General features: G+C 34.2%; 1 pseudogene; it reads left to right on the top strand.

Moving 5' to 3' along the window:
• The window catches only part of LOC138311480 (E3 ubiquitin-protein ligase rnf213-alpha-like), a 127,485-nt pseudogene that overhangs the window by 42,952 nt on the left and 67,884 nt on the right, over positions 1-16,649 (top strand).

Below are 16,649 nucleotides of genomic sequence, written 5' to 3'. Positions count from 1 at the left end.
AAAAGTATAAGTACTCTCACTATATTTGCTTAAAGTTACCTTAGGTAATTAAATGCATTATATTGCTCGCAAAGTTGATGGCCATCTTGAAATACAAAATGGCGGTCCTTCTACATGAAGTTTAACACCGCCAGAATATTCCTAAGTATCAATAATATGGGTGAAGGCGTTAAAAGTTTGGGTTTAGCTGGTATAGAACGTGAGTTATGGGTCTCAAAAGGTGTTTTGGCGGCCATTTTGAAAACCAGTATGGGGGCCGTCAGAGGCCGTAATTCTTTGGGGTCCATTTTTTTCCTGAAACCTTAAGTCCCAAAGAAGCCATATGCCATAAGTTTCATACTTTCTTCAAGTTTTGAACGATTTTGTTGAAAAATCGACCTTAGCCGCTCCACTATGAAATTCGTCACCGATTTTGCTGACTATTACAATGTTGACATTTTCTTTCAAAGTATACAATCTGTTGCCATCGGCCTATTTCAACAATAAATCGATGGAATGGTTGTACGAAAGGATTTGCACAATGTTATTCTGTCTCTATAATCTAAAAATAATTTTTCAAATTTATGTGGTAATTTGAAAATTCTTTAACATATAGATGTAAATGAGTTGTTCACATCACAATTCCAGTTCTGTAAGAACTGATCATGTAATCTCATTTGGATGACATGTTTTAACAATAAAGGATTATAATCAGAACTAAATTGATTATTCCACATGTAGTTCATCCCGCACTTGTTAAGTATAGATTTTACAAAACGTACCTATGTAACAGACTTATCTTCATTATGATGAATGTAACAGAGAAGTCAGTAAGAAATGACATTAAATTTACTACTTTTCGAATGGGTCATCTGTGACCAGTATGATCAGAGGTGATGAGTTACCTCTACCTGTATGGGTTGTTATAGGACTTTGCCTCCAGGTCACTGGTGATACCTGTATGTGTATGGGTTGTTATAGGCCATAGCAACCAGCTGGTCACGGGTAATGAATTACCTTTACCTGTATGTGTATGGGTTGTTCTAGGACTTTGCCTCCAGGTCACTGGTGATACCTGTATGTGTATGGGTTGTTATAGGCCATAGCAACCAGGTCACGGGTAATGAATTACCTTTACCTGTATGTGTATGGGTTGTTCTAGGACTTTGCCTCCAGGTCACTGGTGATACTAGCTGCGATGACGTAGCTCTGAACGACGGACGGAAGATTTCTGACAGATGGTCGTCGTCAGAGCTACGATTCCGTCCCATTGCCCGTAGTGTTGCAAAAAATCCAGCGGTGAAAATGTTGCATTTCATGTGTGTCATGTAATTTTTTAATTAAATTCAACAATATCAAACATTTTTAACATAAAATGATTATTTATTTACCCACCTCCATGTCTAAATTATGTTTTGAAGCAATTTTGAATGGTTCACATCTCCGACACGGCTCACTTGGCCGCCATGATGCTTCTCGTTAGAAAGTCTCGCGCTCCAAATATGGCACCTAGTACCATATATGGAATGACCTACAAATTTTCACTACGAAAAAAAAAAATGTTACAAAGTTTTTAACATGAACTTTAAACAATCTTTTTTGCTTAATTCTTAATAATACTTAAATTTTTTCAGTTTCACCATGTTTATTCTTAGTTTGTTAGCTTTTTAAAACTTTTAAACATATTTTACCTGTTGAGTGTTTCATTTCGTCACTGTTTCCGGTAAGTCAAACATGGCGGCGTATTTGAACAGAATTATACATGTGTTGTGTTTGCCTTGGATTTTACCACTAATAGTTGATGAAAGATTATAATCGAAAGGTTTGTGAATTGAATATTGATCATAGTTGTCAGAACAATACAGTTACATAAGGATAATACCCGAAAAATATGTTTTTATCAATCTCAAAGTGCCCGATGTGGATCACATCGGGGCTTGCAACACTAGCGGCAACGGGGTGGAATTCATACCCTGCCGGGAACGGAGTGGAGGCAGGGTATGATTATTCGTTCTATGGTGATACCTGTATGTGTATGGGTGTTATAGGCCATAGCAACCAGGTCACGGGTAATGAATTACCTTTACCTGTATGTGTATGGGTTGTTCTAGGACTTTGCCTCCAGAACACTGGTGATACCTGTATGTGTATGGGTTGTTATAGGACATAGCCACCAGATCACAGGTGATGAGTTACCTGTACCTGTATTTGTATGTGTTTTATAGGACTTTGCAACCAGGTCACTGGTGATGAGTGAAGAATCCCCGATTCAGAGGGTGAATAGACTGACCCAACATGAGGACGAAGCAGACGGAGCTAATGATGAGAACATCATTCAACAGTTTCAGATGAGGAGGACATGGGAAAGCAGGTTAGTAGTCATGTTTACAGCTATTTCGCTAAACCAAGCAATCGATGGTGCATTCGTCAAATAATAACTCTTTTGCCATTTATAATTATTTGCTTACTTTCGAACATATTTAAAACACAACAGTATATATTGCAGTGTAAACGCAACCGTCTTTTGTTTAACAGTGTGTTACTATTGGTTTGTATACCATTGTTAAAAGCAACACTGATATAATTTCAAATGTTGAATTACTTATTATGTTTCTTAAAGAAAGTTGTAATTGTATCCAACGTATGACAATAGTCACTACCACATTATGAGATTGATAATAGCGATAAACATCTGTTTATCAGAAGAATCATAGAGGAAAACAAATAAGTAGTGAAATAATATAATGTCGAACCATGAAACAAAGGATTTCAGTTACATTGTGATCTGATGGAATGACATGTATGCCAGTCAGCATAAATGACTTCGAACGAAGTACAATCTTTACTTAAGATCCAAAATGAAAGATAATGCAGATAATGTTTACATCGAATTAAAGCATCAGCTTCAAAAGTCATTATCCTGTTTAAATTAATTATTTTCAACTCTATTTCAGTCCCCATCCGTATCTGTTCTTCAACCCTGATCACCACTCCATGACATTTGTTGGGTTTAAAATTGAGAGATTTACAGGGAACCTGATGGATCAACAAACTGGAGCTGTTCTAGAACATCACATAATGCAACGAGATCTTCAGGACAGTCTGATAGGAACAGGGTCAACATCGACGAGAACTTTGATGGTCTGGATAGGTCAGTACTTAGATTAAAAAAAATAACAAAACAGTTTGAGAGACAATTCTGAGGGTGGGAATCATTACTTAATAAGCTCACATGGCCTGAAGATTCTGATCCCCTGTAGCAGAAAAATAGGACCCAATAGAGCAAATAGAGTTAATTCTTTGAAGTTCGTGTTCTTGTCATTTCTCTTCTTCTAATGATTTCCTTGACATTTCCTCTCTTACGGTTGAGTTAAGTGCTCGCATCTATGTGGAAAGCACTGGGTAATGTTTACGTAGCCAACACACAAAATACTTGTTACATGTAGGGAGTAGAGCGAATGCTTAGCCCAATGAACACCGCCGTATCCGGTCCCACGTTGAGAAAGGAGGAGGGATAAAGATTCGAGTAGAGGTTGTAACCTTAATCTTGTCTTTAAACACCCAACAGAAATAGTTTGCCCAAATATCAGTATATTTAACCGGATGGGGTGTGTTCGATGTCCTTGGTGACATGCTTTAGTGATATATCGTTGAATTTAAAAAAGACAATAGGGACACGACTATAAAGTACCTTCTCAAAACATGGGAACATTCACAGACACAGAGCTCACCGTATGCATTGGAGGTTGTCCTTAAATAGAATTAGCTATTTATAGGACGTTCAAACATTCTACTGTCCAGCTGTGATAGCCATATTGAATGGTTAGGACCAATTCAGTAGCATTCTTATAAAACTGCAACTAATATTTTTTCTTATTGAATATGCATAGCGTACGGCGACTGATGAAGTACGGCGTTAGTATAGCTAATCTGAACCCTTGTTGGTGTATTCGTTAGCAAATGTTTTATGTTTCGGGTTTGTTTGAAATCTATAATTGTTGCCGAATTTACAATCCTAAAACCTTTCTCAAGATCCACCATTAAGTTAGCTGGCTCGACCGTTTGAAAGTAATTAACTTTTTTTCATTTATAAATATTTTTATTTGTATGGTCATGCTGTGTCAAAAAATGAACAAAAAAGTGTATGTCATTGTGCAAGTGTTTTTTTTGCTGGCCTCTTTTGAAAAGTGTTACCTTTTCAACGACTTAACCAAACATTTGCGCAGAAATATAGCACAACAGGACATCTACTTGGTAAATGTAATGCAATAAAATTATATGGAAATATAAGATTTTTTTTAAATTTGTTCTTACTTCAATGTATTTGTATGGATGTCTTGTGACTATTGATTAATTTTCAACATTAACAATGTATCTATTGTTTCCTAACGTCGATTTAAAAAGTGTCTCCACAGTCCCTTAATTTTCAGTACTGATACAGCAAAATGATTTGTCTATTTCAACATGATAAAAATATATGAAAGAAATAATTAACTTTTTTCCAAAGATGCCCATTTTGCAGAGAACATTCATATCTTTATAGAAATGACGAGAAAATGGTAGGTCATTGTAAAAAGAAAAAAGTTATTGGATGCTAAATCCATAGCAACCGTTTCCCTTAGCAACATGTTTCTAAAATGTATAAATAGGGTTGCTGTGTACATTTGGATGTAATCTAATGTATATTTTTTCTGATAAAGACATATTATGCATGTGTAGATGATAAAATATTTGTTTTTCAATGAAAAACTATATTTCGGTTAATTTTATAAGTAACAACCGTTGCATAGCAACCAAGCAGTATTCTATCGCAAAAGTCTTAACTGGATTCAATTTTGCATTCTATTCAAAGTTATTTGATATATATAGCATTTTCACAAAAACATTTCTATCAGGCATTCATAAATTTTTATTACTAAAACAATTTTGTGATGAAAAAACACTCTATAAAAGGTTGTGTACCCTAGCAACGACTTTCACATATTTTTCCTTCACATGATTGAATACTTCATAACAATAACATTGCATTTCCATACATAGAAATGATCAAATTTTGTGGTTGCTAAGTTATTTTTAATCTAAGATATTAATTCCTATATCAAATTATTAGTATCAAGGGGACATATGAATGTCATATGTAAACCAAACACTGATAACAGGGCTAAGGTCTTTGGTCACATGACTTCCAAGATACCTGTTTGAAGGTCAGTATTTTTTTATCAATGTACTATGTCTTCCCTCCATTTCTTAAAACTGGTACATACCTAAATACCCCTTGGCTGCTTAAAGGAAGTTAAACAAAATCAAACTTGAAAACCATAAGAAATCCACATAGAAATCTAATAGAAGCAAGTAAATAGCAAATATTGTTTATGAAATATTTTCCATACATGTATATAAGTTTGAATTGAATTCCATTCCAAGATCAGTTATGTATGAACATGTAATTAATGGCACTCTATGATGACAACAGACAAAGCACAATAGCAAATTGGCATCCAGTCTCTGATGCATGATTAACAACATCAATTCCTGTAATATTTGATTTATTCAAAAATGAAAGAAAGAACCGAACTTGAGCATGCATAAGATAGTTGTTCTGCTCATTGGAAAGTTAGAATTCAATTGGCATAATCACAAATATGACAACATGAAACTTTTAAAATACAATCAGAAAAAGATCTGACAAAGGCAAGATTCAGCATAAAACTATCATATTGATATTAAATGTACTATCTATACATATCATTAATTAAAGACTAGAAATCCAACATTTGATCATATTGTTTTGTTTCTAATATCCATGAAAAAATAAATCTTTCAACATTTGTGTTGAATGATTACCAGCAACACTCAATCAACTCAGACATATCTTAATAGTTTCTGTGACCATATTTCCATAATGTGCCGGAGTGAACAATGCTTGAGTTATGTCCCCTGAAAGCTGTAGATTCAGTTCTCAACATATGCAGACAGGAACAACAGTTCAACTACTTTTGAAAGCACAGACATAGTGTTCCTTATCACAGTTTCCAGTTAGTGACATGGTCGGTTTATTTTCCAATCTTGGAGCAGTGTCCTAAAATTCAATCAAGGGACATCATTATACAATAGGTATATGTAACAGGATAGTGATAGCTCAAAAAAAGTTCTTTGAAAAACTTGCTTATAGTATTAATGCCTCACTTAAACACCAAATCAATTACACAAGGAAATTCTTTAAACTATTATCAGTTTAATATACAAAATAATTAAAAAAAAATTAAAATATAAAGTACAGTGGAATACATCAACCGTATTCGCTGTAATTAAATAATTTTGGCTTATTGATGAACCAAAATGTAAGTTGTGGACGAAATATTTTAACACTTTCTGTACTCATGACACATTAATCTGTTACAGTAAGCATACATATATGCATTTTATCCTTTGAGACGCATTCTTATGTCGTGATTCACATGTAAAAGATTTGCAAGATCATTCAATATGGAATACAAATCACAAATTGTAAAACATTGTTAATTCCATTGCATGGGGGCATTTATACAACTTCAACTCGTTTTCAGAAAAGGGAGGGTCGCTTATTAGGGGGGGGGGGGGGGGGGGGCACTAATTACGTACATATATATATATATTTACAGATTGCTGCCTTTGGCATAATTTTGACCTAATAGATTGTTTTCAAATATACACACACCTCTAACAACATGTGAAAGTGCTCTTGTATTGTCCCTCTTCTGCCAATATCTCCTCGAATCCCGAATCCTGATAAAGTAAAGATGGGTTTGTTACATGACAATTTTATCGATTTAATCATTCTCATAAACTGTACTTAATATATGAATTATACAAATATATGGATACACTGTTTTTGTACATTTTATCAAAATTTTGAATTTATTGTGACAGACATTTTTTTTATCTAGGATGTACATGAAGAAAATAGATTTCTTTCATAATATTTCATCCCTCCAATCTTGATTGTGGATTAAGATAATCCATTTGAACTGAAGTCCATGACATGTATTTCTTTATTATGACTCAATAATGTAGAAAAGTATAATTTATATCACAGCAATTGACAATATAAACCACACAGAGACATGATTAAACTTGTGTCCACTTTAGATGATTTATTCATTCATTTATTTCAAAATTATTCAAATATTTATTATGATATCAACCCATATTCATATGTCAACTTTTGTGAAAGTACACATGTTTACAAAGGTTCCTCAGAAAATCACTTACAACATGGCTAACTGCTAGCAGATCACAAAATGTCAGCAGCTATATATGTCAGCATGTGTCACACCTATAAGTTATAAAACAAGATTTTTAATTTAGATAAAAAACTAAATCAATTTAATATTTAAGAAAAAATATGTTACATGCTAATAAGCAATATGCACAGTGCCTGTGCATGGTGAATTCTATAATGATTTGATGTAAAATGGCATATTAAAGTTACATTTTATACTAAGTAGCTGACCCAACAGTGTCACTCATGAACAAACTTCATGTACATAACACATATGTACTATACATAAATGTAACAACATCTAACCTGGATATAATATAGGTAATATGTCTTGTATTTTCATCAGTTTATGTCATTTGCATAACTTATGTCAAATATCTTGTTTTCCCCTAGGCAATGCACATTATACACGCAGAGAAATATCTGAAATCTACACTGTCTAACTGTATGTACAGACTGTTGATCTACTGAATTTCTTGAAATATTACAGACAATGATCGAAAATATTAGGTCCAGACATGGATTATTTATAACCTTATTGTGATTAAAGCTTTAAGATAATCAAGATATCTTACCGTGTCCGATTTGTGGACTTTCTAATGCATGTCAGTTGATTTGTTGTGGCGTTTGTTATGATTGTTCCTCGGCCATCAGTAGCGAGTTGGCCATCTGTAATGCTTCCATTCCCTGTTTTCTATGCAATAAATCAACGTGCGCGGAATAATTTCTGGTATAGAGGACGCAACAAGTACTGTTATCTGCATTCGTTTACAAGGGAAACAACTAGCACAGTCGTCTGCATTTGTGCATTGTGTGAAAGTATCGGGAAAGGGAAATTCGAAATGACAAACAACAAATTTAAAGAAGTCGATGTTCAGAAATTCATTCATGGAAATGAAAACAAACACACTTTGGTAAAAACGTTGGGTAACTTGAATCTTCTTGGTGAATTTATGGCTGCAAAATATGATGATCGGCGACCAATCCATTGTATACCTGCAAATAAATCGGATGACTATTTATCTAGCTTTGTAATTTATGTAAGAACCAAAGACAACCAGGAGTATGAACGAAGTACATCGCGCGGCATGATTAGCAGTTTCGACAAACATTTACGGAAACGTGGATACGGTATAAGTGTAATCGGTAACAGCGTGGAGTTTTCCAAAACACTAGATGCTTTGAGAGCCAAACAACACGACTTGAAAGGTAATGGTTAAGGTTCCAAGTCAAACAGGGGCGGATCATTTGTATAATTCAGACATTGAAAAATTGTATCAGTCTGGACAACTAGGGAACGTAAATCCAATATCTGTTATATACACCCTATGGTATAACAACACTCTACACTTCGGTATGAGGTGTGGGGCTATGGAACTTAGAGCAATATGTTGGAGCGATGTTGTTCTGAAATATAACGCCAATATGGACATGGACTACCTTGAATATCATGAACGTTTGACCAAAACAAGAAACGGGAGGATTTGAGGACAATTCGAGCGTGTCCACCGAATGATGCACAGTGCAACTGTAAATGTTTTACCAAGCCAAACGCTCCGAACTTTACTGTAACCCTGATAATCCTTTCTATTTGGCTACCGTTACACATGACAAAACCCCCGCGTTCAAGACAGGTGGTTCCTTCGATCTTCCTATAGGCAAAAATAAACTATCAGTCTTAATGAAAACTTTGGCGAAAAAAGCAGACCTACCGGGATAAAAACTGATAAACACCAGTGTTCGAACAACACAAAAAATGGCTGATAATAATGTGCCAGACATTCTCCAGACTATATCACAGGACACAAAAATCCACAGTCTCTAAATAACTATAGATCACTGAATGATCAGCACAAGTTTGCATTTTCAAGCTTGCTATCCTACAACTCGACCAACAAATCTTGTGTAGCGATTCCGGGGACTGTTCCTGGAACATGTACAGCGACACGACCTACAGCGACACTAAACGACGAAGTTCTACAAACACCAATTATTTATCCAAAGTCTTAATGAATGTAGATCAACGATTGTCGTCTCAATCCGTCCTAACCCTAACTATAATCAAGTTCAGTCAGCCGACATTATACCTGCAATCCGTCAATCTTTGCCTTCCGCCATCTCTCGGACATCTAACAGGGTAAATTCTCGTCTGGAATCACTATTTGCTGGATCTTTTATGCAAAACTGCTCCATTAAAATTAATGTTTCTAGTAACGTTGAATCGCGTCAACGTGTAAATGTGATTGAAAGTGAAAGCGATTGACGTGGTGAACACATGGTACACATGGTACGTGATACACAGGCTCCTGTTCAAAATTACACGCGTGTTGCACTTCTACAGTGTCTTGTGCATACGATCGGGAAATGTTTTTGATAGTTACATGTACTGTTGACTGTATATATTTGTTTTATAATTTCGAATCGTACTTTATCATAAGAGTGACATGATACATACCCTGGAAACATTTTATGGGTGTGAAATTATCATTTACCACCGTACTTTATTTCGACGTGTATGTACACACAATTAGACCTATCACGCAACGATGGCTTGTCCTTTTCAAGACTACGTCACAACGCACGATGGATGAAATGTACACATCTCAATCTGTACCTCTTCCCAGTGACTGATTATGCGTGAGGTTAATTTCGCGAGACAAACGATGTTGTTTTATTGAATACCGGATAATACATTTTGATATCAGATTTTGATTAAATTATGAAATAAAATTTTTAGATTTTATCAAAATGGTGTCTTTCGTTGTATATCGTTCAAGTGTGACGCTCATTTTTCTGCTGGTCCACTTCATACGAAAACGTGTTTAAGGATCCTTTTGAATTTCTTTCAGATCTGAGAAGATTCAGAAGCTATGCAGCGTTATGGGCATGGATATGCCTCACGATCCAGATGATACGTATGAACTCACCACAGACAATGTAAAGAAAATTCTGGCCATCTACATGAGGTTCAAGTAAGTTTTACTGTTAAAATAAATGCTATTAATATTTATCACATAGTAAAAAGGGGAAATGGGTACACTGTACCCTCAATAATTTAGACACTTACGTTGCCAGTTAAAACAATCAGAATAGGAATTTTCCGGACTGTGAATCTACCGAATACTCCATAAACCTACATACATTCACACAAAACAAGGCACTGCATGTAGGGGAGGCCGTCCGTAAATCACTCTGGTCGTTAATAGGACATATAGGCGATAAAGCCCAATCAACCAACCAGCCTGTCGATTTCTGTCTACAATGATCAAATCCTATCCCGATATTTCTGTGGATAGTAATTATACTTATTTCATATGACGCATTCGAAAACCATTCTTCATTTATATTGGAAATAAGTACACTTAATCTACACCATAATTGTTGAATATATGTTTCTATCTCTTTAGTCAATTATAAATCTATACCCATTTCAAACAACAGCATTTATTTCTGGGATTGATATACAATCCAACATAGAAAATCTCATTATATGATAATTAGGAAAGCGTTAATATTACATCATATTTTAGTATTTGTCAAAACTTTCAATGTATTTTAGTGCGATTTTTCGCAATGACGTATAATTACAATGACGTAATAATCACGTTCTGGGTGGCATTATTCAAATTTATTAAAGACTAACTATCCATGTTTTGTACACGATAGGGGTAACACGTTTAGGAAACAGTTGGTCATATGCATTTGTTCAGGTTCATCAATGCTTTGTTTCTAGAAATCTGCAATTCTTAGTCACGTATACTAAAATAAGGAAAGTCTATGTTGCAGAATTTGCTCTGTGTTCAGGAACAAGCACAATTATTTCATACAAAAACAATTAATCAACTTCAGTTTATCAAAATATTCTAAATATTGAATTAGTGTTTTTCTCAGCCCTGATTAGCATTGCGCCGCGCCGTGCCCTTTTTACCTTACGCCATGTCATTATTACCTTACGGAACGCCTCTATCCCTGACGCCCTGCCCTGTTTGTCCCCACATATACCAGGCAGTTGGGGCTGGTTTAATAATTAAGTAAGCAAAAGACTTGTGATCACTCCCTGACCAACGCCTTAGCGGTCGTAATTAGCAGTCTGGGACTCTTTCACCTTGGCTTGTGTGCTGAAGTCGATCAGCCGATCTGCCGTTTAGCAAACAATCATATTGTCTTTCAGCACATTTTGTGGTTAAAGCTTATGAGTATTACTTCAAAAATAAACACTGGTAACAACTGCTTTTTACTCACATTTTTTATGTTTGATATGCCTAATTATCAGATGGAAGTCAAAACTTTCCAATCATGATGGTCGCCATTTCAGTAATGTAATTTAAAACAATGGAAGGCGATTAATTTTTTTTGGTGTGAAAGGTGGGGTAGCAAATTCCGCCCAATATCCCCTTTTTCAGATTTTGCAGGTCCAGGTACATTACTAATTTATATGTGATTTTTTTCTATTTTGTATTTTTTTTAAAAGAGCATAAAGGGCTTAAAAATTATGTATTCTAACAATGCATTGGGTATGTTGCAAGGGGACCCCTTGTGTCCACCTTTTGAACATATTTTTTTTATTTTCTAATTATTTTTGTTAATAAAAGATACATGTACTTCATTCTTTATTTTATAAGCATTTATAATGACATTTTCTGTTTTATTGTGGAAATTGATTTTTCAAGCAAAAAAGATCAAATTTTTGGAAGGATGAAAATTGAGGATATTTGGCATGTTATCGATTTTGTCCACACTTTTAAAGCATTTTAAACACATGCTCTTATAAAACATTCTTAAAACTGATACTTTTTCATAAAAATTAAAATTCGGGAAAATAGCATTTCAAAGGCTATGTAGCCAGGAAAATTTTCTAAAAAGAAAAAAAAAAATGGCCTAGATGACTGTTAATTTAAAATTGATCATAGATACTATAAAACAATAATTAGTGATAGATAGAATTTTGTAAACTTACATATACGCAGTAAAATAAGTGCATTTTTAGGTCATAGGTCATTTGACCCAAAGGGTCATGCATCGTCCATCGGCATGGGCCGTCCGCCGTCCGGCGGCGTAAACTTTTCATTCAAGCGACTTCTGCTCAATAACCGAAAGGCCCAGGGTACTGATTTTTGGCATGTAGCATGCTGGGGTAAATGGCTACCAAGATTAAGAATAAATAACCTTGACCTTCATTCAAGGTCACAGGGATCAAAAAGGCTGGAAATTTTTAAACGACTTCTTCTCAAGAACCAAAAGGCCCAGGGTACTCATATTTGGCCTGTGGCATGATGGGATGACGGGCTACTAAGCATGTTCAAATAAATGACCTTGATCTTCATTCAAAATCACAGAGGTCAAGTAGGCAATTTTTTTAAACGACTTCTTCTAAAAAACCAAAAGGCCCAGAGCACTCATATTAGGCCTGTGGCATGTTGGGATAAAGGGCTAGCAAATTTGTTCAAATAAAACGAAGTTGACCTTCATTCAAGATCACAGAGGTCAAATGGGCGACTTAAATGTTTAAATGACCTAGAGACCTGGTATTGGACCCGTGACATGATTGGATGAAGGGCTATCAAGTTTGTTCAAATGAATGTCTTTGATCTTCTTTTAAGGCCACAGAGGTCAAATAGGCTAAAGTCTTTAAATGACTTCTTGTTAATTACTTAGAGGCCTTAGAGACTTGATATTGGGCCTGTGACATACTTTGACAAATTGCTACCAAGTTTGTTCAAATGAATGGCATTGACCTTCATTCAAGGTCACAGGAGTCAAATAGGTTAAAACTTTTAAACCACTTCTTGTAAATAACTAAGGGGCCTAGAGACTAGAGGATATTGGATTTGCAGCATGGTGGGGATCAAGGGACCTTCATTCATGGTCTAATTAATCCAATATATCATAACCTGAATTGCCTTAATTTTTTTGCAATTATTTTATTCTTTGATGTGCGGTATTGTGCCAATAGTCAGATGACCGTTAATGCCCATGGGCCTCTTGTTATTTTTGAATTTTCCCTAACAATACAAAAAAATCCAAACAATTAGATATGCTCTTTGGTGAAACAAATAGTTTCTTTTTTAATATCAGAAATCAAATAATGATTGGAAAGAATTAAAAATTTCGTGAGCAACTCAAACTCAAAAGATACAAATTAAGACTATTCATCTTTCTCGTGTAGATAAAAACTATTTCCAATTGAATTAAAAATGATTAAAGATGGCAACTACATTTGAATTTCAAAAAACAGAATAAAAGTAATCTAAAAACAATATTAGTACCAAAAAGGCTTCAATTTTAATATTGACCAATCAGGGGTACTTTATTTCGTTATAATGACAACAAATTATTTAAAACTGCTACTAACCATTTTGGAACATCTAAATTTCAATCAAGCATGGGCCTCAATAGCGTTTCCATGGCAACGTATCTTTTAGAAAGTGATACCATGTTATTCAGCATACGTCATAACCCCTATATACCAATTTTCACTTGAATCTGACATTATTTAAATTTCAGCCAAACTGAGGCCTCTGTATTGTTATTGTTATGATAACCAATATTTCCAAAGGTGTTATCATGATATTTAACAACTAAAATGATTACCGTGCACTAATTTTCACTTACATCAGACTCTAGAATCATAAACTTGAAAGGTTTAGTTAGGCATACAAACATTTCAAGTTTCCGTTGCTACCTGCACTCTCTCTTTTCAAGTCTCTCAAAAACTGTTTTCAAGGATTTCGATTTCGAAACTAATTTACACACAGATAGAAAACGTCATGGGAGTATTTTTAATTTGGGGTAAAATTGTGGACAAAACCTGAAACAGGGTGAAATGAAATGTCAAAGAGCAATGTTTCGTTTTCGTTTTTCGACAAAAGTGTTAATTTTCGTACAAAATTATTATTTCAGAGAAGCTTTTCCGTTAAAAAATCTAAAAGAAATTAATCAAATATATAATATGCAATCTACTCAAATGATTTATGAATAAACAATGTAGAATATTTAATAAACTGTCATCTATGTTTGTGCAGGTGGTTTTAATGAAAATGAATACTAAAAATTTAGGCCCTTTCGGCCTTTTTGAAATCACAAAAGGAAAAAGTAGTGTCATTTCAAAAGAGCAACTAGAAGTACATTCGACATGCAAAGTTTCAAGAAAATTGGGCTGTGGACAGTTTCTATGAGATTTTTAACTTGAACACCACCTTAAGAAAAAAATATTTAAAAAGAAAAAAGTACAATTAATATAACATTAAATTAATCAAAAATGCAAAGAATTCATTTTTTCTCTCTCTCAGATTAAGTTACATTTTGACTACTAATGTAACAAGTTTGAAACTTTTTTCTTAATTTAGTGCTTTTGTTGTGATGTAAATTAAGTACATTAATTATCCATTATTGTGAATTATTATTAATTCAGTTAAGCCCAGTATTTTTAATTAATCCAGTTAAGCCCAGTATCTTCAATATTTCAATAAAAATGGATGTTAAAATGTAAAGGTAATAACCAGCTTTAAACAAAGGTATGTCTAGCATTTTTTTTCCTTTCTTCTAATTAATTTAGATGGAATTTAAATCTTTCCTGTGAATCAAGATCGTCATATAATCCGTTGATTTCAATTTGCGAGTCGAAATTTTGACCCCGAGCTAGATCTGGCTATTCTAGCATACATTATATCATATACTAAGTTGGAAGAAAATTAAATGAAAAAAAAAACCATGACTATTTTAAAGATTTTTCCTTGTAAAGGAAGTTGTTGATATCAAAGGCCATTTTTTGCGGTCAAGGTGCCCTTTTCTGAACCCAGCACTATGCTCGTTTTCCCTGTGGGAAGCACTTTAATTGTATCGCACTATTTTTTCATCAGTAATCCAGGAGTAATGTGTCCATTCTCACTAAATTGAGTAAAATCCCTTCAATATTTCCTATTAGTTATTTCCTGACATTTGTTATACCTATATCTATCTTGAATAGTGTTTCTGGAAAAAAGTGTTAACGAAAACTTTCTGAACAGGGTGTACTTCATTACTATAGTGCAACAATTTTTGCCTCAGAATATTGCTCCGCGGCATATTTTTCTGTTGGAATACAGAAAATAACAATATTTAACCAATTAGGTATAATGCTTTTCTATACCATTCTTATGTTTCACTTATTTCATGACATTTTGACAACAACTTCTTAGAACTGTCCCTATAATTGTTGCATTTTAAATTACATTTCGATTTTTAATTTTATCGGGTTAGCTTCTGTACCACAGCAATCCCCATCATAAAAGGCGCATTTCAAATTTCCATTCTCCATTGGACTGAAAAATTTTGTTGTTTATTATCGCCCTTGAAAAAAGTGCCACGACAACAACATCAGCTATTTTATAAAATTTGAGTTTCCAGACCTATATCACTAGTGTGGTTGAATTTAAAATTGGGTGCAATGGTAAAAATTCCAAATGGCCGCCGCAGCTGGCATGCGACCTATTTCAAGTTCCATTAGTTGGATTGGCCTGATAGCTACTACCCCTCTCGATTATCCTAAAGGCCATACATGAAATTATTTTGAATTTTTATCTGAACAAGATTGTCTTGCAAGGCTGTCAGACAACAGTTGAAACCCTTGGGATTTTTTCTATATTCTGATTTGTTTTCTCTGCAGATTATCATGTCCAGTCAGCTAGTCTAATTATGTAAAGAAAGATGGACTAGAGTTGTAATAATATGCAGTTGTGATCTTAATATCTATGAGCTATTTATCTCCCATAAGTTATTCTATTATGTTTATCATGTACATAATGAAAAAATATTTCTTGAATCCAAAATTGCTTTGACGAAATATTATACAGCGTGTTCAGTAAGAAAAAAACACGATTATATAATGATTCTAAACAATACTGGATAGTACGTATACTTACATATGTAAATACTTCCTATGTAGAATTACCTTGGTCAAAAATTAACATTACAAAATATCATTCATATTGATTAAGGATTGGAAGCGAAAGGAATTTGTTTACTATTCTAAAACCATGATGAATAAATAACAGTGTTTTGACAAAATCAAATCTCTCTGCCTTATTTTTCAGGTGTGATATCCCTGTTATCATCATGGGAGAGACAGGGTGTGGCAAAACTCGTCTGGTCAAGTTCATGTGTGCTCTTCAGTGTCCTCCTGGAGTCGACATCAAAAACATGATCCTCATGAAGGTAAGTAGCCCAACACAACATGGAATATCACTCAAATTGAGTGTACATATATGTTCATTTCAAGTCATCCCGTGTACGTGTTGATGTTCACCACACTGTCGTGATATTGGTCTCAAATGTATCTAAAATCACAACTCTATAATATAGACAGCACACTATTTCTTTTGAAATACTTCACATACTTTTTAATATCTCACTTTGTCAAAAAACAAATTTT

Source organism: Argopecten irradians, unplaced genomic scaffold, assembly GCF_041381155.1.
Source record: "Argopecten irradians isolate NY unplaced genomic scaffold, Ai_NY scaffold_0030, whole genome shotgun sequence".
Lineage (NCBI taxonomy): Eukaryota > Metazoa > Mollusca > Bivalvia > Pectinida > Pectinidae > Argopecten > Argopecten irradians.
This window is presented reverse-complemented; position numbering and strand designations above follow the sequence as displayed.